A 26,601-nucleotide genomic window follows, 5' to 3' on the forward strand; every position below is an offset into this window, starting at 1 on the left:
GAACGCTACCGCACGACCACGAGACAAAATGGTTCAAATGGCTCTGAGCACTATGGGACTTAACATCTTAGGTCATCAGTCCCCTAGAACTTAGAACTTCTTAAACCTAACTAACCTAAGAACATCACACACATCCATGCCCGAGGCAGGAGTCGAACCTGCGACCGTTGCAGTCCCGCGGTTCCGGACTGTAGCGCCTAGAACCGCATGGCCACCGCGGCCGGCTGTATCTGGATCCTGTTGATAAAATTATTGTTTACGAAAAACATGAGTCCACATTCGAGTCCTATAAGACAAAAACGTTCTACATCTTTGAGGAAAATTTGGCGATTTTTGACAATCATATACGAAAATGTCAGGCTTGTTTCTTTTCTGGATCTTGCACTCACACACCCAACACACACACACACACACACACACACACACACACACACAAAGCGGGTGCCAGAGGAGTGCCCTAATTGTTGTTAAGAAACTGGACGCGCTATTTGAAGGATCAGGATACAAGTATCCTGTCTCTCTTTTTGTCATTTTTTCAAGTGTTTCTGTCCTCAGCGTCTCTACGCCGAACCTCATTTCTTATCTGATCGGTCCACCCAATTTTCAATATCCTTTTACAGCACCACATCTCCATCGCTTCTATTGTCTTCTCTTCCGGTTTTGACGCAGTTCGTATTCACTTTCATATAGTTCTGTGTTCCAAATGTAGGTCCTTAGAAATTTATTCGACCAATTAAGAACGATATTTGATAGCAATAGACTTCTTTTGGTCATGAATGCCCTCTTTCAATACGGAAGCACATTGTTGAATAAGGAGAACTGCCTGTCCCCCTGCATTGCTTCGCCGTGGCTTAGATTAATGTAGCGTTTATGGCTAATAGGTCATGTAGTCGTACATGTGAGCATCAAGATTACTTTTTAAATAGCACACCGTGCAAAGAATCACTTACCCTAAGGGACGTCACACTAATACCGAGTAACACCGTCTCTGGTGTTGATAATGACATCAATTCGTATAGAAGCAGAGTCCACTAGCTTCTACTGTGTTGTCACATTCGGTTGGAGCCATTCACCAAATTTTAGAACCAGTAGAGCTAACTGACTCGGGAGATGTTAATTGCTGCGTTTCACCTAATCGAAACAGCACAGCTTTAATGTTATACAATGCCTAAGGTCGTCATACAATGAAACCGGAAAGCTCCTCAAAACCGCGCGAAATCATGAAGACGCACTTTATCAAGCCAAGTGTCTTACAGCGTCACATGCCGTAAAATGTGATTGAACACTACGTCGAGTTGCTGTGGTAACTGTTGTATCCAATATTGCTCATACTATTCTTTTGAGAGGTGTTGTGAACTACTGACTTCGTTTGGTGATTGTCTGTCTGTTTTACCAACAGACCTGGAGATGACCGCATATAATGGTTGAAATCAACCTCCTTGTAATAAGTATAACTATCTAGAGACCAAAAAAAAAATCTGCAGCAGAATCAAATGGCGTGCTCCTCTATTGCTCAGGTTCATGATCTGTCTGGCCCCAATCTGCTTATTAACAATTTGGTCGTTTTTAGCATCCTCATTAGTTCGAGTGAAAAACGTGACGCATGCTTCCACCAGAAAATATTTGCCCTTTATTTTCAAAAGTGTGATGAATGACAAGTTTTCTGTATTTCCTTCTTTCTGACTACTGTGGTTACTATTTATCCCTGGTAGTCCACAACATTGTTATCTATCAGTTGAAATTTTTATACGTTGGAAGAGAAATTCGGAAAGAGATTAGTTTGTTTGTAAATAAAGAAACGTGTCGAATATAAATGCACTCCGTAGTCGGCCCTTGTGGCCGAGCGGTTCTAAGCGCTTCAGTCTGGAACCGCGCGACCGCTACGTTTGCAGGTTCGAATCCTGCCTCGGGCATGGATGTGTGAGATGTTCTTAGGTTAGTTAGTGGACTGATGACCTCATATGTTAAGTCCCGTAGTGCTCAGAGCCATAAATGCACTCCGTATTTTCCAGCTGCGCAAGTAACAATATAGAAAGGCTAATCGATAGCATCAAATAGTATTTACATTTGCCTAGTACCAAACTACGTAATCGTTTTCACTAACTCCTTTCTGTTTGCAATTACTTAAGCCGTTGCAAAGAAAGCAAAATAATATATTTTCTTTATCATTTCAGGTAAGTAGAAGACTACTGGTTACAAATTGGCAGCAGCCATTCGCAAGCAGCCGTGGAGGTAAGTGTACGTTTGCATAGCACTCGCAGAAGACGCAGAACGGGAAAAAGAAAAGAAACGCCCTGGAATCAAGCGAAGGCAGTCCTCACATTTTGAAGGCTTCGCGAAAGAGTCCCAGGAAGGCTTTCACGGAAAAATGTTTTCTGTCGACTCGGAAATGGAGGCACTTCGCGTTTCTCGCGCTGTATTTGTCTGTTTTCTGACAAAACATGTCGGGGAAGACACACTAAGGAAACAGCGCCCGTTTTTCCTGTTGCTGCGCCCCTAGCCCTACTTTAGTGAGATTGGTCCCCACCCTACTGAGAAAATGCATTTATCGCTCACTCCACGTCGCACAGCTACTTAGATTTCCGTGCTTCTGCGTCTTTAACGATGTGTCACGTACTGATTCCTTCCCTGCTCGAAGCACCTACTTTGCTGTATCATAGTCCTCACTGTATGCCTAATTCTTTGTCTCTATGAAACGTTTGCAAGCATTCTGGATAAATTCTTCATTTCCGTGGTATGAAAGGCTAATTGTTAGATTGAGTGAATGGGCATCTCTTATAATATTACGTCATTATTATTGTCTCCGTACATCCACCTCCTCCCGGGTATTGGGGAACCACTGTTATTATATCTGACGTGTAGTAAGAATAGTACCATCAGTTGTATTTACTGGTATTGTAGACCCGCAGTTGGTTTCGGTGTTACGTTACACCATCACCAGGCCGCTCCATGACTCTGGGTAGTTGTGTTGATATCTGGAAATCATCATTATGCCTCCTGCTGAAGGTCCACTGAACTGCTTCTATTGGGCTATGTTGATGAACTTGCAGTGGACATATCATAGGCGATAAGAAATTTCAGTTTAGCGGACGCCGACGTATCAACATAATCACCCAGAGTCGTGGATGTCCCTAAATATTGTGTAAATGTGGTTATCCTAGGTATATATAGGATCATTGGTTCTACGTTTTAGGTTTAACTCAAACCTATATTATACTTATAAAGTAGAAACTTTCTCGGGTTATTATTTAAAAAATCTGAAGCGTCTTTTTCAGCATGCTGTAAAGTTATGATAAAAAAGTGCGTCTTTTCTTTATGGCACTGACCAAAAATGGAAACCTAAATAGGCTCCTTTTAGAATCCGAAACTAACGCAGCAATTGGCATCCAGAACAGTTCCTCCACCCACCAATAGAACTTCTCTAGAAAGTTATGCTTCCTATCAGAACCTTCAAAAGTTTATTTCCAGCAAGTACGGGAAAGCACTGCCCATTTGAGGAAATTAGTCGCCTTAGTATGCCCAGCTCACAACTCATTTACGAAGATTGGGGAAAGGCCAGCTCATCAGTGTCTGGCCGTTTATGCTTCCACCTATGGTTGCGATGCGCACACGCTTTCGAACGGGGAGTTGCTGGTATATTTGAGCTAAACCTCTCTTTTTGTTTCTCTCCTAAACATGACATTTCTCGACACCAGTAACGATACGTGATGGTAATGGTCGGTGTTGCTCACGAGTCAGTTGATGACGAGCGAGCAGGGATGCACGTACGGCCGCCCGTTGATTTTGTGATTTTGTGATTACCCATGCATGAGGTAACATACGCCCAGTTTTTGAACCTTTCGCATTGCATGAAAATGCTGCACGATGGTAGAATGATCACAGTTAAACACATCTGCCTGTTATAGAGTAGAGTGACCTGAATAGTTGTGGATTAAAGCGTTTAAATTATCTTAAACAAACCCCTAAGGTCTTCCTGAACTTAGAGTGTCACTAACGTCAAAATGATCCTCCTTGAAACGACAACACCATTTTCCTGCCGTGCTCTGTCCAATGTGACTATCCCCATACACGCCGCAAATGTTTCTGGCTGCCTACGCTGCAGTCACCCCTCTAATGAACTCAGACTGAATAATATGTTAGAAATGTTCCGATTTTTGCACTTGGCACTCCATGTTCTATCGTGCACAGCCCCACTCACATTCTGTAAATGATAAAATGACATTATGTAAACTCAAATAGCGACAGCGAACTACAAATAAAAAATGACGATCGATAAATAAACCCAAGGCAACCGGAATACCAACATAGAAAACAAAAACGCCACGAGCTTATGTACCAGCCTAAAGTATGTCTAATTGTTGCGCGGGAAATGTTGATAGGAATCGCCGATGCACACCGGCCGTAATGTGGAAGTGACGTGTGTGGCTGTGGAGGGAACGGACGAGGCTGTGCATAGTGGAGAGCAGCGTCGGTCGCCGCCTACTATCGGTAGGACGGGAGCGGTGGCTCCCCATTAATTACGCGGCCGTCGGGAGCCAAAAGCGGCGGTCCACGGATTAGCAGAGGTGGGAGTGTCGGCCGGCCATGCGTCATAGTTCGGCGGCGCGCGCTGTCAAATCAGGAGCCGATCCGCGGCGTCCGGCGGGACGCCTAATTGGAGGCGCCGCACCGGACGAGGCGTCGCGACGCGTCTTGATGAATGGCGACCGTCGATTCATGGCAGGGCGCGGCGCGGCACTTGCCGCTGTCAAAGGCTACGATAGGCTCGCCCATGCCCGGACACGCCCCTCTTGCGTCTCTGAGGTTGCGGCGGCCAAATGCCCCACCAGTCTCGCCGCACTGCAAGCGCTGCTACCTACACAGCCCACTGTTAGGGCCAGGCGCTTACTGGGAAGCAGCCTACGAAGCGCAGGGCGGGGCAGCACAGCGAAGAAAATACTTCGCGACACTGTGTGTGTGTGTGTGTGTGTGTGTGTGTGTGTGTCTGTGTATTGGTAGTAGAGATAGGCAGTTCGCGAACGAACGGGTGCAAAGGAACGGTTCACCAAGATGAACGAAAGGACCGAGGAACGAATTCCAAGGAACGATCGATTCATAGTTCACTTCGGCCGCGGCGGTCTACTTATAGTTCTCGGGAACGAGGAACGATCGGTTCATAGTTCACTTCGGTCGCGGCGATCTACTTATAGTTCCCGGGAACGAGAAACGATCGGTTCATAGTTCACTTCGGTCGCGGCGGTCACTTCGGCAGTTCTCGTTCCAGCCTCGGTCGCGTGCTCGTCTCAGTCTCGGTCTCCCTCGGCCGCACTCGTTCTTCGCATGACTACCTGTCTCAGTTCCACTACCGACTGCTCCTAGTTAGTTCAGTATCCAGTTGTTCGTTTCGTTCACTGCGCTCGCCTATTTTACATGTGTTCCAAACTGTTCTTGCACTTGGTTCTGGCTATTCAGCGTCCACGACCGGAAATCATAAAGTATTATATATTTACGTAAATTACATAAAAATTATGTAATATGTACGTCTTTTCAGGTAACAAAAGGGCATATCAGCTCCATTATATCGATGAACAGCAGAAAACATACTTATAACAAGACAAGTTTTTTTTTTGTTATTCATATATTTTTTGGTTTCATCGTCTTGATTTAGCAGCTAACTTTCAATAATTTGCTTAATTTTTAGTATAAGAAACTTCATATAAAACGATTTTCGTGCATCTTTCATATACAAAACACTACATTTTGGAAGGCTCTACTTATTTTTTAAGTTTGATTGTTTCCATTTTGCATTACCTGCTAGTTTGGTTCCTTTGGATAAAAAAAAAGTGAGTTGTGGGTCATTTTGGCTCAGTAGGAAAAGCGGTGCCTCTCCATTTGAAAAGACATAGATTGCCATAAAATCGTATTTACTTATTATCTCAGAAACATTTGTTCAATAGGAGCTTTCAAACAAGAAAGTTTCTTACTGCGAATTTAATTATTATTGTTATTATTATTGCTGCATTAATTTTAATAATGCAACATAAAAACCTAATTTTTACTAAGCGTGTGACGCAAGTATGAGAAAACCACATTTTATTTTATACTTCCATTAAGTCTCTACTTCGCCTACGAACTCAGAGACAATGTGAGGTATATATAGGTTGTAAACGATTATTGTTTAAAACGTAGCATAGCTATGTAGTGGAAGTCGAAACGAAGAATTTTATACAAGACACTTGTCGTCTGTTAAGTTGGGAAACAGCCACTAACAGGTTTACAAGACTACATGAGCTATAGCCCATGCCCCTCGCGTGAGATTTTCATGTTCTCTTCTCCAGCTCTCTACACATCGTCATCGATTGTTTTGCAATTGTTGCTTGCATTAGCTTGTTATTTCTTCACTGCCTAATTATTAAATGTTGGTCTGTTTGTTGTATCTGCTCGTAACGGGCAACACATCGTCCGTAATTGCCCAGCAGTCTGTACTCGGGGCCGGTTTTCCGTGCGCCACCCTATATTATTTCCCTGCGATCAGGCATACAAGGCTACAGTTGGCTAAACGAGAGGCTCTGCAGAATCACAGAAATTACTTCTAAGAGTGTGTAAGAATTCTGTAATGAATAAAAATTCTATACTCCAGGGGAGAGGCAAGTGCCCCCTCTTGGTGTCCTCCATCCTTCAGTCACCTACACTACTAGTTTACAGTTTTTCATAAGAACCATATACGAAGCACAAATGAACGGTGAACGAGTAAAAATGAACGGTTCCCAAAAAAGAACGATCATCAGTGAACTAGTTCCCAAGAATGAACGAGTTTGCCCATCGCTAATAGGTAGACAGTTTCCATTGACGTTGCTACCTCGCGAGAGCACGTGGACTTCACGTCGCCAGTCAATTTTGTGGCGCTCTCACGGTAAACTGTGTCCTGGACACTGGGGTGGCTCAGACTGAAGGAAGCACAGTGCTGCCTGCTCTGCGTCGCAATTAGCACTTTGCACACTGACGGGAAAAAAATCGCAGCGTCAATGTGGAACTATGAGACATAAACGAAAACTCTGTTGATCCACTGTGGACATCGGACAGCGGCTGATCAAGTAATCAACAACGAAATTCGTCAAAAGCCTCGCAGTTAACATGATATTTTATTTTTACTACCAGTTTAGGCATTCCATTATGCGCCTCGTCAGGCCCCATACGCATCTCTCAAAAATAAACGATATTGGCATACTGCGGCATATGTTCCTGGGTGTCTTTTAGAATTGACGATATCCAGGAAAATATGGCCCAGTATGTCAATAGCGTTTGAGTTTGACAGATGCATATCGTGCCTGAAGATAGCGTAATGGAATGCCGAAACTGATAGAAAGAATAAAGGAATATAATCTCTAAACTGCACGACTGCTGGCGAATTTCATTGTTAACCAAACGAAAGCTGGTAGACGTTTTTCTACACCTGAAATATGATGTCTACTCACATTTCGAGACAGTCGCGCAAGAGCGGCTCTAGTGGCGCCACTATGAAGATGCAAATCAGGTTCGCTGTAGAGCGGTCGTGAGTGTTAGTTACCGGACGTGGTTGGTTAATGTTAGTCAAGAATGCGTTTAAGGCGACCAAGACGCCATTATCAACACCTCACTGAGTTTTAACGAGGTCGTGTAGTACCGCTACGAGAAGCTGAATGTTCCTCCTGCGATATTGCGGAAAGTCTAGACAGGAACGCAACCGCAGTACATGATTGCTTGCAGCAATGGTCACGAGAGTGCACTGTTGCAATAAGACCGGGCTCTGGACAACCACGTGCCACTACCGAGAGGGAAGAACATCGTGTTCTGCGTGTGTCTCTGGCGCATCATATTGCAACTGCAGCAGCAATATGAACAGGAGTTGGCATCACTGTGACATAACACTGTTTTAAATCGGTTGCTTCAATGACAGGTCCGAGCCAGACGCCGTGTACAGTGAATTCCACTGATCCCAAACCACCACAATTAGTGATTTTATTAGTGTCAAGCTAGAGTTTATTGGGTTGCAGGGTATAGGTCTGCTGTGTTTTCTGATGAAAGCTGGTTCTGCCTCGAGGCCAGTGATGGCCGTGTGCTGACTAGAATGGAGACAGCTGAAGACCTGCAACCAACCTGTGTGCTAGACACTTTGGACCTACACCTGGAGTTATGGTCCGAGGTGCGATTTCGTACGATAGCAGGTTACCTCACGCATTCTGACTGCAAAGCGCTATGTCATTCTAGTGATTCGATCACTTGTCCTGCCTGTCATGAACAGTATTTCCACATACCGCTGTTGTAACCTAAGATACTCTAGAATATGTCGACATGATGCCTTGGTCTGCTCGATCACCAGGTCTGTTTCCAATGGAGCAATTGTTGGACAGCATCGGGTGACAGCTCGAGCGTCATCCACAACCAGCATTAACCGCCCCTGTGTTGATCGACCAAGTGCAACAGCTGTAGAACTTCATCCCCCACATACTGACATCCAGAAACTGTACAAACCAACGCATGCACGTTTGCATTCTTGCGTTCAATATTCTGGAGGTTTTTAATGCACCAGTATTTCAGATTTGCGATGGCGCATCTCGCTCTTACATTAACCTGTGATCTTGCAGTGTTAATCACTTAAATATGTTACCATGACAAATGTATTCCTTAAAATTTCATTACTCTGCATTACTTATTTTTTGGTGTTGCGATTTGTTCCACCAGCATTTATCGAGGAGCAGTTGATGGATATGTAAGGCACATCCTGTCTCGGCACTTCAGTCTTTCTCTAGCTCTCAGTCGATGGCGTTCTTACACAAGCACTCGATTTAATGATTACAATGATGTGACAGAAGTCGTGAGATAACTGCTCATGTAGTTTCGAACCGCCTTTTGCCAGCCTTAGTACACCATTTCGACATGGTATGCATAGACTCGTTGGAAGTACCCTACAGAAAAAATGGGCCATGCTGACTCTAAGCCATCCATAATTGCGGAAGCGTTGCCGGCGCAGTATTTAGTGCACGAACTGATCTCTCCATTATGACCCATAGGTATTCGGTGGTATTCATGTCGGCGGATCTGGATGGCCAAATGATTCGCTAGAATTGTACACAATGATCTCCAAACGTTTGTGGCCCTGTCTCATGGCATATTTTCATCCAAAAAAAATTCCATCGTTGTTTGGGAAGAGAAACTCCATGAATGGTTGCAAACCGTCTACAAATAGACGAACATAACCGTTTCCGGTCAATGATCGATTCAGTTTGAACACAGTACCCGGCCCGTTCCATGTTAACACTGACCACACCACTATGGAGCCATTACCAGTTTGCATAGTGCCTTGTTGCGACTTGGGTCCGTGGCTTCGTGGGGTCTGTGCCACACTCGAACCTCACCAGCAGGTATCATCAACTGAAATCGGGACTCGTCTGATCAGGCCACGGTTTTGTCGTATGCCCCCTCGCGAAGTGCCAGAGAAGACGTCGCTAAGAAACAAAGACCAGAGAAGTTGAGTGAGCGCCCCGAATCGATACGAGCTCACGGACAGATCAATGAGTCTTACTCTTCGCTGTGAATCAGATGAAGCAATTACATGTTTACAGATGGCAGGCGCAGATATGAAGGGGCTACGATGTGCTTGGTGCATAGTACGACGATCCTCTCTTGGTGTTCAAGCGTGGTCAGCCGGAACCTTGATGGCGAGTGTGCCTTCCCTCACACTACCATATAATCCAACAAGGTGGTCAGACATGGTCTGCTGTAAACCTGACGAGGAGTGCAGTACACCTGCACTCCCATACTCACATTGTACAACATCGGGCCAGTGTCATATCCGAATGCTCCTGAGATCTGGATATTGCACGATACGACCAGCGGGCCAAATGGAGACCCATGATGAAGCCCCGTTCACACACTGTCAGGTGTTAATAAACATTACAAGAACTCTAGAATGAAATTTCGCTGATATGAAACTTCCTGGCAGATTAAAACTTTGAGGCGGACTGAGACTCGAACTCAAGACCTTTGCCTTTCGCAGGCAAGTGCTCTACCAACTGAGGTACTGGCGGAATAAAAACCGTGAGGACGGGGCGTGAGCTGTGCTTGGGTAGCTCAGTTGGTAGAGCACTTGCCCGCGAAAGGCAAAGGTCTCGAGTTTGAGTCTCGGTCCGGCACACAGTTTTAATCTGCCAGGAAGTTTCATGTCAGCGCACACTCCACTGCAGAGTGAAAATTTCATTCTAGAAACATCCCCCAGGCTGTTGCTAAGCCATGTCTCCGCAATATTCTTTCTTCCATGAGTGATAGTTCTGTAAGGTTTGCAGGAGAGCTTCTGTGAAGTTTGGAAGGTAGGAGACGAGGTACTGGCGGAATTAAAGCCGTGAGGACGGGGCGTGAGTCGTGTTTGGGTATCTCAGTTGGAAGAGCATTTGCTCGCGAAAGGCAAAGGTCTCGAGTTCGAGTCTCGGTCCGGCAAACAGTTTTAATCTGCCAGGAAGTTTCATTACAATGACGTCTGACGATGTCTCCTCGGTAGGTCACTTCTTTTCTTTCTGGTCACTGTAAACTACACTGAAGAGCCAAAGAGACTGGTGCACATGCCTAATAGCGTGTAGGACCCCCAGAGCACTCAGACGTGCTGCAGCATGACGCGGCAAGGACTCGACTAATCTCTGAAGTACTCCTGAAGGGAATTGACACCATGAATCCGACAGAGGTGTCCATAAATTCGAAAGAGTGCGAGTGGGCGGAGATCTCTTCCGAACAGCACGTTACAATACATTCCAGATATGCTGGACGCAAGTGACACCATGAATCCTGCAGGGCTGTCCATAAATACGTATGAGTACGAGGGTGCGGGGATCTCTTCTGAACAGCACGTTGCAAGGCATCCCAGATATGCTCAATAACGTTCGTATTTGTTAGGCTGGTGGCCAGCGGACGCGTTTAAAATCAGAAGAGAGGCCCAGGAGCCACTGTGTTGTACTTGTGGACGTTTGTGACGTTGATGTGTCCTGCTGGAATTGCCCAAGTCCGTCGGAAAGCACAATGGACATGAATGGATGCAGGTGACCAGATAGGATGCTTACGTACGGTCAGAGTCGTATTTAGACGTATCAGGGTTCCCATATCACTCGAACTGCACACGCTCCACTCCATTACAGAGTCTCACCAGCTTGAACAGTCCCATGCTGATATGCAGGGTCCATGGATTTATGAGGTTGTCTACCATAACATGTCCATGAGCCCGATACAATTTGAAACGAGACTCAGCCGAACAGGCAACATATTTCCAGTCATCGACAGTCTAATGTCGGAGTTGACATGCTAAGTCGAGGCGTAAAACTTCGTGTCGCACAGTCATCAAGGATAAACGAGTGAGCCCTCGGCTCCGAAAGCCCACATCGATGATGTCTCGTTGAACGGTTCGCACGCCGACACTTGTTGATGGCCCAGCACTGAAATCTGCAACAATTTGTGGAAGCGTTGCATTTGTATCACGTTGAACGATTCTCTTTAGTCCTCGGTCTTGCACGATCTTTTTCCGGCCGCAACGATGTCGGAGATTTGATGTTTTATCGGATTCCTGATGCTGACGTTGTACTCCTGAAATGGTTGTATTGGAAAATCCCCACTTCATTGCTACCTCGCAGATGCTGTACCACATTGCTCGTGCGCCGACTACAACACCACGTTGAAACTCACTTAAATCTTGATAACCTGCCATTGTAGCAGCAGTAATCAAACTATCAACTGCGCCAGACTCTTGTTGTCTTATATAGGCGTTGTCTACCGCAGCGCCATATTCTACCTGTTTGCATATCTCTTTATCTGAATATTTATGCCTAAACCAGTTTCTTTCGCACTACAGTGTAACAGCACATTCTCTGCTTTGCAGAGGTCTCTTTCTCTCACACACTCTCTCTTCCTTAGAGTGTATGTGTGTGTGTCGGGGGGGGGGGGGGGGGTTCGTATGTGTTTTGCGTACGCGATGAGTGCACTTAGGATGAGACAAAAACATGCCTTTCTGATGGAAGAGGCCGCCAACAATAAATATGCTGAAAGAGAAAAAAAAATAAAAATAAAAAAAATGAGCTGAATGACGTCCACAGCGTGCGAGTATACTGCGCAACTGCTGGGAGGTAGGGAACATGGCGAGCCAGAGAGTTTTCGCGAGGAATTGCCTTCTCTGTGACGGGGTCGTGCCTCACATTCTCTCCCCCACCGCCAGTCCCTCATCCTCCGCTGCTCCACGTTGCAGACGCCAGGCTTTTCCCGGCGTGCTGAAAAAACGAATTTCGTGTCATGGCGACAGCGCTGTAGTATATCAAGACCGCTCGCCATAAATATAGAACGGAGCTGTCGCCGAGGCGGACTGCTGGAACCGTACGAAAAACTTGAACGGATGGCGAACAGGTACGGAGCACACACGTCCAGCGTCGCTGTGTGGCAAGTGGTGAATGCGATCCACTCGAATGAAGTTACAGTACTTTTTCTCCGGGGACAAGTGGATGTGATGAAAACTAGTAGGTTCAAATTTTTCTCACCGTCGACTAAACAACGTGTGTAAGCTTTTCACGAGATATAACGACCGTGTTCTCTGCAACATGCTACTTCCAATATAGCTAGTGCTCGACTGTTCACTTTGGTGTGGTCTGGAGATAACGTCGCACATCCTTTGAAACGCAGATAGGACCAAATGAGGGAATTTTTATCTCTTGGTATTTTCTCACTCATGGGCTGTCTGGATAATAAGGAGAAGGATGTGAAACACAGCCATGGCGTAAACATCAATTCATTTCTAGCTTAAGACTTGGTTTGAACAAATCACTGTGCTTCACACGGCAGTGGGGAACAATACAAGGAAACTGGAGGACACGAGCTACTCTGAAAACTAATGTTGGTTAGGTATTCTCTTGCACAAACACTGTGCGATGTCCACAATTAAAATATATTACTATAGTGTATTTGATATATTTTTATGCGTGGAAGTATGGAGTGATCTTCTAGTGAATTAATGATCTCAATCTGCCTGTTTGGTCAAAAACAGGCAACAATGGGAACTGAACAAATTTAACTACTAGTACCTACAGTCTTTTTATCACATCCACTGATGAAGGCATCGTACCCCATAAGTGCTAATTAAAGAAGGAATCTGTGCTCTGAAAACAAGTAAAAACAGTTTCTTTACCTGACGCAATGGAAGCATGCAGCACACTGTGGCCCCATGGAGACGAACACAATGTTTATCCGTACCATATATGCGAGTATATAATACTGAATTTCAACGTTTGGCTTTATTACAGTTACTTTTTACATGGAGCAAGTTGAATTGTGTAACAAATAATGTTCTTAAATGCTACTGTCCCTTACGAAATGCAGACTTGACAATAACACAGCAGACGAAGTGATCAGAATGGGGTGGGGTGGGGGTTGCGTCTATAGGAACAAATGAAAGAATGCTACAAACTTGTGCGTGATCCAACATGCCGTAACAGAGATAACCATTGCTGAGGACAGAGAACAAGAGGGAAAATTGTTGTTACTAATCACGGAAATTTGCGGGGCTGATAAATTTAAAACTTTGTTAACAGATTGCCATGGGAAAAGCGTGGAACGAGAAAGAAATGGATGTTAATACAGTCATTAAAACATGGGAACGAACACACAGCAATTCTGAAAGGGTTTGGTACAAATAATTGGGACAACTAACGAGTCCTGATCACGAACCAACTAACGGTACACCAGCAAGCAGGAGCATTACATCTCACCATAATTGACTCGTGGTACAGCTGCCCAGCGTTTCGAAACTGGCCAACAGCATCTCCAATGCGTTCAGCGTATTTATCGCAAGTTTTTCGTACACCTCTTAGCCAATCATAACTGCAGCTTCCAGGCACAGCGCGATGGCCCAATCGGCTAGCTTCAAAAGCGCGCCCTATAGATTCCTTGTTCTTCCGTTTTAACAGACCACCTCTTTCCACAGATCTCGAAACTTTTACCGCAAATTTCCAACAACCACTGAAAACACACACCTAGGAATTTGGCGGGAAAGGTCGTTCCACCTACGAGCCCAAGTCACGTACGCTGAGATAGGGTTGCTGTCCTCTGCCACAATCTCTCTCCTTGTTCTTCTATTTCCTCCCCCTCCCTCCCCCCGCCCCCACCCTGCTATTGCCCTGTGCATTCCAACGATTTCCTAAGCATCGAGAGAGCAAAAAATTCGCCTTAGCTCTCAGGTAAACAAACACAATTAATTGCGTGCAAGGCAGAGAGTGTTCATGAAACTGAGGTGACCGATAATAAAGGGAAAGTCAGGTTAAAATAAGACATGTAACCCACAGATCACTTCTCGTAGAAATGGCCTGGGAGAAAATGATAAAGATGGCATATGAAACTGATAAAATGCCGTATCTAGTTGATAGGCTACACTCTAATGAAATATGTACTCGAATAAATAGAAGTTTTTCGCTATTTTGTAATTACTGGTGTTCTGATTTATTTGATTTATGCCGTCCACTAGCTTTCCCTTCTTTCTAAAGTGTTCATCGCTACATAATTATGACGTCTGCGCCATCAACAGTCCGTGTTAGATCCCTTTTTGTCTTTGCGGAGAGTAGTGCTCTGTTCATGGATATGTTAGTAGCACATGTCTTATCTTCTGATAAGGGTGTGCACAGCCTAACAGAAAAACGGAAGCGGCCATGAGGAGAGGAGCAAACTAAACGAAACTTCATTGGTTGGGAGGCTGTGGGATTTATTGCAGTGATTACAAAATTGTGTCAAATTTACAAAGAACTTGGCTGTTTGAACCCAATTATCAATGTGACGTTGCAGCACCTCTGACCTGGATGCATGCACTGATTCGGTTGAGAAGGGTACCATACAGTCGTTGCATCCCATTCGGAGGCTGTATCACCCTCAACTGTTGTAGCTGGTCTTTGATATATGGATACTAAAAAAATGGTTCAAATGGCTCTGAGCACTATGGGACTTAACATCTATGGTCATCAGTCCCCTAGAACCTAGAACTACTTAAACCTAACTAACCTAAGGACAGCACACAACACCCAGTCATCACGAGGCAGAGAAATTCCCTGACCCCGCCGGGAATCGAACCCGGGAACCCGAGCGTGAGAAGCGAGAACGCTACCGCACGACCACGAGCTGCGGACAGAATACTGGATACTAGACAAACCTGAATATCTGGCAGGCCCTGGGAGTACCCCAACAACATGTAGACAAAAAAAAAATGGCTCTGAGCACTATGGGACTCAACATCTTAGGTCATAAGTCCCCTAGAACTTAGAACTACTTAAACCTAACTAACCGAAGGACATCACACACATCCATGCCCGAGGCAGGATTCGAACCTGCGACCGTAGCAGTCCCGCGGTTCCGGACTGCAGCGCCAGAACCGCTAGACCGTCGCGGCCGGCCAACATGTAGACAGTTCACAGAGACAAGTACCATGCGTGGGCGAGTGTTGCTGTGCAACGGCACCTCGGCACTGTTGGAGGGATGTCAACACACGAGGACGTGGGATGTCCATGATGTACCTTTACGCCGCTAGAGCTTATTTTTTTGATTTCGGTACATGCCCGTTCAGCATTCTCAGTAGTGGAATGTCAATTTTGACGATGCGAAAATAGGGATGACGCGATACCCAGTTCCCGAGAAGAGAATATCTGTGACCCATCCGGGAATCGAACCCTGGCCCCTTCGCTTAGCAGTCCGTGGCTCTGACCGCGCAACTGCCGGGGCGGACTTTTGTCAGAGTTTCGTGAATGACTACCAATCTTGAGCACAAGTAGTACCCGATGGCCTTCCACACCATAACGGCAGGAGAAACATCGCGGTGCCTCTCCAAGACTCTTTAAGAATGGGACCCCTCGTCAGATAGCCGTTGTGCAGAACCGCTATTCCTCACTGAATACACTGCGATTCAATTCATCAGCAGTCCATGTTTAAAGGTTACGGCGCCACTCTAAACGCAGCCGTTTGCGCTGTGATGTTAACGGCAGCCTACGCACGAGACAGTAGTTCTCGAGTCCGACTGCTGCTACTTCCCGAGCAATGGTGCGGGATGACAGATTGTTATAGGGAATCCATTGAAAAACTGAAATGATCGTATGGCATTGTTGGCCGGGAGGCCCCAGGCGGGGAAGGTCGACCGCCGTATTGCAAGTCCTATTTAGCTGACGCCACTTCGGCGACTTGAGAATCAATGATGATGAAATGGCCCGACTTTGGAATGCGTGGGAAAGCGACGGTAGGTATACGCGTCGTCAAGTTTCCCGTCAACCACGTTTGACCCCGGAGGCTCAGATGTCAAGGGGTTTCGATGTGCTCCATGCACAATAATGCGATCCTCCCTGTTGGTGGTCAAACGTGGTTGACCAGAAACTTGACGACGAGTATACCTACCGTGGCGTTCCCACGCATTCCAAAGTCGGGCCACTGTCACATTCGAATGCCCCACACATCTGGACAATTCACGATTCAACCCGCTGACCAACTGGAGCGCCGCAAGGAGGCTCCTTTTTAATTCTGAAGGTCCTGATAAAGCTGTCTCAAGAGGTATCCGTCATAGTCATCAGTTAACATCCGATGCTATTCACGCTCCTTTTCTGTACTACCGGGCATGACAACAGCACAAGAGGGGCCGTCACGAAATTAGACATCGCAAGGTCACACTGTTTCCATGCAGTGCGCCAGCGCTAAGCGCTGTGATTTGCCCGCCTCATAGCCTGGTTGCCGTATATACACTGTCAACAATGTAGCAGGCCGGCGTCAGCTGCCTATTCTGTGTTTCAGTGCGATAACGTGTGTTCACTTGTGGATTCAGTCGTCAGTGGAACGGTGCTTTAGCGTGTATTTGGTGACGAGTGAAATGCATGAGTAAGGGCCGACGTGCGTAGAGAGCGAAAAGACACTCGAAAACAATCTAAAATTCTCTTAACGAACGTGCTGAAAATTTCTTATTGATCTGGCCAACAATGAAGCAGCCAGTTTGCACGACTTCATAAAATGTCAACGAAACCATGCGTATTTCGAAATCGACTGTATTCTGTATTCACAGTGCAGTAACATCAGCAGAATTTCTAGATGGGTTCAAGTGTTTTGATTCTCAAAGAAAGGCACGAAACGAAAACTCAAATTAAGAAATTTCACAATTTTAGCAAAACGTTAGTGCGTAGATTTGTACTTCGATAGTACGATAGAGGAGAGAATCCGAAGGCCAGAAAAATATAGAGTGATTTCCTTGCCAAAAATATTTTTTCTGGCTCAAAGACATCCGTTCTTTGTCCTCTCCGTTCACTTGGTTTTACATTCAGAAACAATTATGATGGACAAAATTTTTAATGGAATGCAGAGACATTGCAGCAGCAAGAACCATGTTTTGTATAAAATGCACTTACTGCTTGGTTCGAAATGGCTCTGAGCACTATGGCACTTAACATCTGAGGTCACCAGTCCCCTAGAACTTAGAACTACTTAAACCTAACTAACCTAAGGACATCACACACATCCATGCCCGAGGCAGGATTCGAACCTGCAACCGTAGCGGTCGCGCGGTTCCAGACTGAAGCGCCTAGAACCTCTCGGGCACAGCGTCCGGCTACTTAATGCGTGCTGAGGACAATAATCTTGTAGTACACATCGATAAAATTTGGGTTTCACTTAACCAAAGACAAACATACACTGTGTTCTTGAAAAATCTGTAATTTCGATTTTAAAATAAATATTTACATGCATACCAACAGTAAGGAACATTCTTTATGTTTAACAACCGTAAAATAAATACCCACTGATAATGTTGCAACTGCAGTGAAATACGTTTGCGATAAAAAAACAAAATTATGATTTGCTAAGGCCTGGACATGGGCACCTGCCTAATAGCTTGTATATCCACCTTTGCACGGATAAGAGTGGCATGGAAACGATGAAGCCTTGGTAGGTCACTGGAGGAAGCTGGCGCCACATCTGCATACACAAGTCACCTGTTTCCTGTAAATTCAAGAGAGGGGGGCGATGAGTTCTGACGCTACGTTCAATCACATCCAAGATGTGTTCGATCGGTTTCAGATCTGGCGAGTTCGGGGGCCAACACATTAATTGGAATTCTCCACTGTGTGCCTCGAACCACTCCATCGCATTCCTGGTCTTGTGACGTGGTACACTGTCGAAAAATGCCACTGCTGTCGCGTAACATGATCGTCATGAAGCAATACTCTTTGGCCGTTGCGTGGTGCCTTGCACGAGCTGCACTGGACCCGTGGATGCCCAGGTGATTGTTCCCCAGAGCATAACGGAGCCGCCGCCAGCTTGTCTCCGTCCCACAGTAGAGGTGTCAAGGAGCTGTTCGTCTGGAAGACGACGTAACCCCCCCCCCCCCCCCGGAAAACTACTTTCCTTCATTAGATCCCTATGTCTGGCCAGGAGATAAGTTAGTCATCTTTTGTGTGCTGTGATAGTAGCAGTTTTGGCTGAAAATGTTAAAATGGGTGTGAAATCTTATGGGACTTAACTGCTAAGGTTATCATCAGTCCCTAAGCTTACATACTACTTAACTAAAATTATCCTAACGATAAACACACACACCCATGCCAGAGGAAGGACTCGAACCTCCGCCGGGACCAGCCGCACAGTCCATGACTGCAGCGCCTTAGACCGCTCGGATGATCCCATGCGGCCTTCCCTCCCCTCCCCCCCCCCCCCCCCCGTGATGAATACGGTATCGGGGTTCATCAGACCGTACAACGCTCTGCCACTGCGCCAATGTCCAGTGCCGATGATCACGTGCCCATTTCAGTCGCAGTTGTCGGTGTGATGGTGTTAACATTGGCACATGCATAGGTCTTCGGCTGCGGAGGCCCATCGTTAGGCCGGCCGCGGTGGTCTAGCGGTTCTGGCGCTGCAGTCCGGAACCGCGGGACTGCTACGGTCGCAGGTTCGAATCCTGCCTCGGGCATGGGTGTGTGTGATGTCCTTAGGTTAGTTAGGTTTAAGTAGTTCTAAGTTCTAGGGGACTTATGATCTAAGATGTTGCGTCCCATAGTGCCCAGAGCCATTTGAACCAACCCATCGTTAGGAGTGTTCGGTGCACTGTGTGTTCAGACACACATGTACTCTGCTCAGCATTAAAGTCTGATGTTAGTTATGCCACAGTTCGCCGCCTGTCGCGTTTTACCTGTCTGCCCAGGCTACGCCGTCCGATATCTGTAATGAGAGATGGTCGCACAACCCAAAGACGTCCGGACGTGGTTTCACCTTGGTTTCGGCACGTGTTGGAGACACTCATCACAGCACCCCACGAACACCCGACACGTCCTGGAGTTTTCGAAATGCTCGTGCCGTGCCTCCGGGCCATCACAATCTGTCCTCAGTCAAACTCAGATTGACCACGCGCCTTCTCCATTCTACACACGGACAGCACGCTCATCGTGCGTGTGTCTGACTAGCGGTCTTTCCTCGCCAGTAAAAGCTGATATTGCCTCGACAGGTTTGTATGTATAGTGAGTCGGTGGCCGTAACCGTTCTGGCCAATCAGTGTATATTTTGGTCGACTTCAAAGGAAATATTGCCCTGAAAGTACCAACAGCTACCTTTTTACAACGGAAATCGGCGATTTAGGTGATGGGTGCAATGATGAAAGATCAGTAAGAGCTCCAAATAGGAGAAAATTCGGGAACTAGGGACTATTCTTGGTCGTGCTAGGACGAACTGTCGGAACTAAATTGCTGGTGGCAGAGTGCAAGTATGCTGCACGGCATCTCTCGCAAATAAAATGCGTTCATACATAACACGACACAGTAATGTCTGAGATGTTACCAAAATTAATTTCATAGTTTTCTTAACAATTTCCTCGGTGGAAGTTTGTGCATAGTCCAATAGAAGGAAAATTCATCAGCGATAAATACTTTTCTTCAAAATTTCTTGTAACGTTTGTTTTTATTTTAATTTTTTATTGTACTTTTTTGTGGCAGCTGGCAAAAACTTGATGTTTAATATCTCTCGGAGTTTTTACTACGTTATCACAAACTGGCAATTCTTTAAAATGCTTGACGTCCCTGTTTTCGTGAGGGCCGCTATAGTAGCGAACGACATTAAAGCACTCTGGTGGTCGCTTTACCTGGCACAGAGAGCTGTAAATCTACTCATTTCCAAACTTGTCGGCTGTGTCTACGTGTACAAAGCTACTTTGACATCTGACCATGTCTCCTAGGTATTTTCCCTTTTGTTTGGGGGGGGGGGGGGGGAGGGGGATAACCAGTGTATGTAAATATACGTATAGAAGGAGAAAAAATGGTTCAAATGGCTCTGAGCACTATGGGACAGTCCCCTAGAACTACTTAAACCTGACTAACCTAAGGACATCACACACACCCGTGGCCGAGGCAGGATTCGAATCTGCGACGTAGCGGTCGCGCGGTTCCAGACTGCAGCGCCATTCCGGCCGGACATAGGAGAGTCGGTGGTTGTTAGCACAGTGAATAAACTATTATACTTCGGTACGCTGTGTGCTTGAGAGTTCAGACTGCACACTCTCCGAACGTTCTCACCTTTGTCAGCTGAGACACCGATGTGTGTTTGCGCTGACGGAGCTTGGATCGCTGCGCCTCGTGGGTTGATAAATAAGGGCGCACTTTTAGCGTATGGCAGTTAAGCCGACAGCGGGGCATCGGTGACATCACGGCGCGGTATCTGCAGCCGTTAGCGGCGCGTATCGGCCGCGACCTCTCAACCTGCAGCTGCAGATGGCCACGCCGGGGCGCTCCTAAAGCCAACCAACCACAGGCGGGCGGCGTTCTAAAGGCCGGACCTGCAGTAAATCAAACGGCTTTACGATCTGTGTGGACGGACTTCTGATCCGAGGGCACACACAGTAAGAAACATAAGGCCCGCTCGTGGTGCTGTCTGAGGCAGACGTCTGGCGATAATATCTCTCTCACGTTAGACAACTTGATGAGACACGTGTATGTCAGTGGCGTTCATATATCTAAGCTGACTACCTCTTGAGGTATGGATGGTGCTCTGCTATGTTCACGAGGTGCTCTACTATTTACGCTGGTGTGCAAAACTTCAAAATGAATGAAAGGGACTTTCGTATCATGTTTCACTGACAAGTGACATAGCTCGCTGGAACTTGGACCATACACAGAAAGAACTGCTACAGTGTGCTACAGAAGGAATTTGTATTACAGAGAACAGAAGTGACACTTTAATTAAAGACAATAATTACACTGAAGCCACCGCCATTTATGATTGTGCCCTGGGCATTCCAAAAGGCTAGAAATTGTTCTTAGTAAGGTGTGTGAACACCACAGACGACAGTACTTGACCTGTAACATGCTTCCACGCTTGTATCAAGTTTGGTAAGCAGTTCTTGTGGAAGTGCGTTTCATTCCTCCACAAGTGGTCATTGGTACATGTGGAAGTGCTGCAGATCGTCTCCCGATTATATCCCACACGTGCTATGTGGTAATTAAGTCACGGTCAGACCAATCCATTCGCCAAATGTTCTGTCGTTCCAAGATCATTGGTGGGTTTATTCATCCGCGGATCGATTTTACAAAAAGACTTCGTTCTTCTACATCTACGTATATACTCCGCTAGCCACCAAGCGGTGTGTGGCGGAGAGGACAATTCGCGCCAAAGTCATATGCCCCACCCCACCTCCTCCCTCTGTTCCACTGGCGGATCGCACAACGGAAAAACGACTGTCTCAACGCCTCAGTACGAGCTCTAACTCCCCTTATCTTTGAATAGTGATCATTGCGCTATTTGAAAGCTGGTAGTAATAATATATGCTCTACATAGCCTAATGTCGCTGTCAATACAATCAACCAGATCGTTTATGTAAATCGTAAACTGCAGCGGACCTGTTACGCTGCCCTGGGACACACCTGAAGTTACGCTTGTTTCTGTGTTGAAGTCACCTCATTCAGGACGACATACTGCTCCCTGTCTGTTAGAAAACTTTCTATCCAATCAACGGCAGAGTTAGAGGATCAACATGTCTTCATTAAATTTTGCGTGAAACTCAAGGAAATCCGTACAGAGGTACATCAAATGATTAGTGCTTCAGCCGAATTCGGTGTAACGAATGGTTCACCCGGTTTAAAAATGACCGGAAGGAAGCTAATGACCCTCGCTCAAAACACTCTTACACGTCTACCGATGACGCTTACGTCAGGAACGTCAATAAAACTGTGTGTGCCAATCGAAGACTGACTGTCCGAGATTTGTATAAGAATGTAACATTTCAGTTGGATCATGTCATGAAATCCTGACACAGGATGCATCATCTTGCCGCCGAGTTCGCCCCGCGGCTCATGAGTCAAGACCGGAAAGACCTTTATCTCACAATCCGTGAAGAGCTTCTGGATCGCGCAAATGAGAACGAGATGTTCCTTAAGAGAATCATATGGCCCCTGCGGACTTTTTCTAATTTCCAGGGTTGAAACTCCCGTTGTTACGGTGAAGATTTACAACAATAGACGAGATAAAAGGAAATTCGCAGACGGCGCTTCACGTGATCCTGCAAGAGGCGTGCCAAGACTGCTTCCGGAAGTGGTGCATTGATCGTGGAGGAGAGTATTTCGAAGGTGACCATTCGCAATAAGTAAAAAATAAGGGCAGAGAAAAGTTCCGGAATTTTTTGAACAAACCTCGTATAAATGCAAGACGGCCACTGCTCTCTTCAGTGCCGATGCACATCACACTCGAACTCTTACGGGAATCAGCGAAATGCCGCGAGTAATGAGGATATTGGGCAAGGGGCAGTAAATTACTAGTGTGATGGATAACTTGAGAGCCTGGGTCAGACAGGAGATGAACTAGGGCAGCGCGTGCAGCTGCAAAGCCCGCTGTGTCCGGACGGCTCAGCTTAAAGCATAGAAAGCCATTGTTTAAGATGATTTATTTTTAGCGGTTACGATGTACTTTAGATTACAAAGGTCGCCAGTGTGGCATTTTTGATGTATTTATTTTGTATATATGGAATTTCACGATCTAGCTCACTAATGCATAGTATCCCTTAGTAAACGGATACTGAAACTGCTAGAACGTACTACATTTTTATCTCTGACTAGGCATTGTCTTTGTATCCTTGATTGTATGGCCTAGTTACATCTGTCAGCGTGGTACTCGCTGCCGATGTTGACTTGCTTCTTGATGAAAATTTAACTTTTTATCTACTATGGTGGGCTTGAAAGAGCAAAGTACATTTGTTCAAACTATGGTATAACTTTCGTGCATTTATGGTATTTCCCTGTGTAATGTCTAATGATATGATTTATTCGTTTTAGGCTAAGCTTGGTAATGTTCATTGACAGAAACTGGTAGCGGACTCTGCAAGATAAATGACAGCTGAAGGTTTCACCATGAATTTTAACAATTATTTGACAGCTGAATATCTCCACATGCAAACATAGCCGCGCGGGATAGCCGCGCAGTCTTCGGTGCCTTGTCACGGTTCGGCCGACTCCTCCCGTCACAGCTTCGAGTCTTCCCTCGAGCACGGGTGTGTGTTGTCCTTAGCATAAGTTACTTCAAGTTACATTCATTAGTGTGTAAGCCTAGGGACCGATGACCTCAGCTGTTTGGTCCCATAGAACCTTACCACAAATTTCCAAATTTTTCTGCAAACATACACTACTGGCCATTAAAATTTCTACATCAAGAACAGATGCAGATGATAAACGGGCATTCATTGGACAAATATATTATACTAGAACTGACATGTGACTACATTTTCATGCAATTTGGGTGCATAGATCCTGAGAAATCAGTACCCAGAACTACCACATCTGGCCGTAATAACGGCCTTGATACGCCTAGGCATTGAGTGAAACAGAGCTTGAATGGCGTGTACAAGTACAGCTTCCCATATAGCTTCAACACGACACCACAGTGACTGGTGTATTGTGACGAGCCAGTTGCTCGGACACCATTGACCAGACGTTTTCAATTGCTGAGAGATCTTTAGAATGTGCTGGCCAGGGCAGCAGTCGAACATTTTCTGTATCCAGAAATGCCCGTACAGGACCTGCAACATGCAGTCGTGCATTATCCTGCTGAAATGTAGGGTTTCGCAGCGATCGAATGAAGGGTAGAGCCACGGGTCGTAACACATCTGAAATGTAACGTCCACTGTTCAAAGTGCCCTCAGTGCGAACAAGAGGTGACCGAGACGTGTAAGCAATGGCTCCCCATACCATCACGCTGGGTGATACGCCAGTACGGCGGTGACGAATACACGCTTCCAATGTGCGTTTACGGCGATGTCGCCAAACACGGATGCGACCATCACGATGCTGTAAACAGAACGTGGATTCATCCGAAAAAATGACGTTTTGCCATTTGTGCATCCAGGTTCGTCGTTGAGTACACATCGCAGGCACTCCTGTCTGTGATGCAGCGTCAAGGGTAACCGCAGCTATGGTCTCCGAGCTGATAGTCCATGCTGCTGCAACGTCGTCGAACTGTTCGTGCAGATGGTTGTTGTCTTGCAAAGGTCCCTGTTGACTCAGGGACCGAGACGTGGCTGCACGCTCCGTTACAGCCATGTGGATAAGATGCCTGTCATCTCGACTGCTAGTGATACGAGGCCGTTGGGATCCAGCACGGCGTTCCGTATTACCCTCCTGAACCCACCGATTACATATTGTGCTAACAGTCATTGGACCTCGACCTATGCGAGCAGTAATGTCGCGATGCGATAAACCGCAATCGCGATAGGCTACAATCCGACTTTTATCAAAGTCAGAAACGTGATGGTACGCATTTCTCTTTCTTACACGAGGCATCACAACAACATTTCACCAGGCAACACGGTCAACTGCTGTTTGTGTACGAGAAATCGGTTGGAAACTTTCCTCATGTCAGCACGTTGTAGGTGTCGCCACCGGCGCCAACCTTGTGTGAATGCTGTGAAAAGTTAATCATTTGCATATCACAGCATCTTCTTCCTGTCGGTTAAATTTCGCGTCTGTAGCATGTCATCTTCGTGATGTAGCAATTTTAATGGCCAGTAGTGTACATAAATACGGATAAATACCTGTAATTTGGGATTAAAACATCGATATCGGTTGTACCCGGTAGTTTTTTCCCATTCCTTGTAAGTGCTGAGCGGCGTCCCGCTGTCTGGCGAGTGCTCGTGGTGGTTCCTCGGCACGGGCCGGCTCGCCGTGGCGCTGGCTGGTCGGCTTTCGCGCTGCGTGCGCTGCGGGTCAAGGTCGGCTGCGGCGGCGGCGGCGGCTGTGTCTGCCAGCACTTGCCTGCCCGCCTCCGGCCGGCCGGCGGCACGCGCGGCATCTCGCCCGCGGTGCACTCCGCTCCGCTCGTCTCGGCTGCCACACAACTCAACCTACACATCCACCTAACTCTCTGGGGGATCTCTAATACTAGCACTCACCCAACTTCCCTCTCTGATTCCCACGGCAGCACCCTCCCACTTTTGTCTGGGCGCACATTCGGATGCAATCGACTAATGGTAGTGCAGCGCTTTGCAGAGAAGGAAATTTTGGCCGACATGGTGAGTGCTTATATTGGGAGGCAGTTCAGCCATTGCCGGGCAGTCTTGTTTATCCAGTGCGCATTCTTTCCTTGTGAAGGTATCGCCGAACTCAACGCATCTTAGTTCAGAGTCGGATTCTGACGAGGCAAAAGAAACGATGATATTATTCTACATGATGAACATTAATAAAACTGACAAACTGCAGGGAGCCGGCCGTGGTGGTCTAGCGGTTCTAGGCGCGCAGTCCGGAACCGTGTGACTGCTACGGTCGCAGGTTCGAATCCTGCCTCGGGCATGGATTTGTGTGATGTCCGTAGGTTAGTTAGGTTTAAGTAGTTCTAAGTTCTAGGGGACTGAATACCACAGATGTTAAGTCCCATAGTGCTCAGAGCCATTTGAACCATTTTTGAACTTGTGTGTTGCAAGCGGTGTGACTGACGAAGCGTACTGTAAGCAGCAGAATGGTCCGGTATTCCTGTTGGGAACAAGCCGACACGGTGTTTGTGTATGGCCAAGCAAATGGAAAGGGTCGAAAGGCAGCACGGCTATACCAAAATAACTACCCATAGACACTAACCACATCACACAAGAGTTCAATTCCTTTTGGTGTTTCTGTGATCAAGTGTCCCTTCAGATAGACAAACGTGCAGCGAGGCGGTGGACTGTGTGTACACTAGATTTGGAGAACAGGATTCTCCAGGATATTGAGACGAACCCTAGTACAAGCTCCAGACAACATGTTGTACGGCAAAGTACGATTACGCGTATCCTGCACGACAACTGCTACTCTCCCTGTCACATGCAACTAGTACATGGATTATCACCAACGGATTACCCCCCATCGGAAGGATTTTGTCAATGATTTTTGCACCAGACCATCAGAATTATGGGATTTCTGTAATTGGTTCAAATGGCTCTCAGCACTATGGGACTTAACTGCTGAGGTCATCAGTCCCCTAGAATTTAGAACTACTTAAAGGTAACCAACCTAAGGACATCACACACACATACATGCCCAAGGCCGGATTCGAACCTGCGACCGTAGCGGTCGCGCGATTCCAGACTGAAGCGCCTAGAACCGCTCGGCCACATCGGTCGGC

This window comes from Schistocerca cancellata, chromosome 5 (assembly GCF_023864275.1).
Source record: "Schistocerca cancellata isolate TAMUIC-IGC-003103 chromosome 5, iqSchCanc2.1, whole genome shotgun sequence".
Taxonomy (NCBI): Eukaryota; Metazoa; Arthropoda; class Insecta; order Orthoptera; family Acrididae; genus Schistocerca; species Schistocerca cancellata.